This window comes from Marmota flaviventris, chromosome 12 (assembly GCF_047511675.1).
Source record: "Marmota flaviventris isolate mMarFla1 chromosome 12, mMarFla1.hap1, whole genome shotgun sequence".
In the NCBI taxonomy this organism is placed as follows: domain Eukaryota; kingdom Metazoa; phylum Chordata; class Mammalia; order Rodentia; family Sciuridae; genus Marmota; species Marmota flaviventris.
This window is the reverse complement of record NC_092509.1, coordinates 75,510,519-75,511,285: the sequence shown is the minus strand read 5'-3', so window position 1 is coordinate 75,511,285 and position 767 is coordinate 75,510,519. Positions and strand designations below refer to the sequence as shown.

Sequence of the window (767 nt, the reverse complement as noted above, 5' to 3'; positions counted from 1 at the left end):
ATGTCTCCTTGCTGTTTCCACCCTGTGACTGACCGCCAGTGTCATCTTAGCAGTAGTGGTGTTGTAGAAGTCACGTTCTTGTGTCCCACATCTGCCCCATCCACTGAGGCTCTAGACAGAGCAGCTCTCAGAGGAGAGAGCGAGCTGCTCTAGATTTTTCCAACCAAGAAGGAAATGGTCAAGTTGGGGAGCTGGGCCTTATTGGATTCTAGTCTCAGCCCCCTAAACCAAGCCCTTCTTCTGAACAACTCGCTTCTCTAATTTTTTCTTTTTTCCTTCTTATTTTTTCTTCCCATCCATCATCCTTTTCCTTTATTTTCCCTTCCTTTTTTTGTTTTTTTTCTTTTTGATGATGCCGGGGATTGAACCCAGGGCCTTGTGCATGTCAGGCACGCACTCTATCAACTGAGCTACATCTCTGACTTTCTTTTTCTTTCTCTCTCTTCCTTCCTTCCCTCCCTCCCTTTCTCCCTCCTTCCCTTCCCCTTCCTTCCTTTTTCCCTCTTTTTGACTCTTCATAGTCTCCAAGGTGAGGAGGGAGCATTGATAATACACACCAATCAGCACCCCTAACCTGTCCCCAGTCTCAATCTTTTTACTAAGCGTTATGTAAAGCGGCAGCACCGAGAATACTGTCTTGGTCTGTGACCTGCACAGAGGGAAATATGCATCAACAAATATGCATTAAATTGTTGGGACATAACCCCTTCTTACCTTTCTATGGCATCTTTGTAGAGACAAAATAGAAAAGAAAAAATGAAAGGAAG

General features: G+C 44.6%; 1 non-coding gene across 1 annotated transcript; it reads right to left on the bottom strand.

Moving 5' to 3' along the window:
• Positions 1 to 347: 347 nt before the first annotated feature.
• Trnav-gac (transfer RNA valine (anticodon GAC)) lies at positions 348 to 419 on the bottom strand. Its single transcript has one exon. It is a non-coding gene; the product is annotated as a tRNA-Val (tRNA).
• Between the last annotated feature and the right edge of the window lie 348 nt (positions 420 to 767).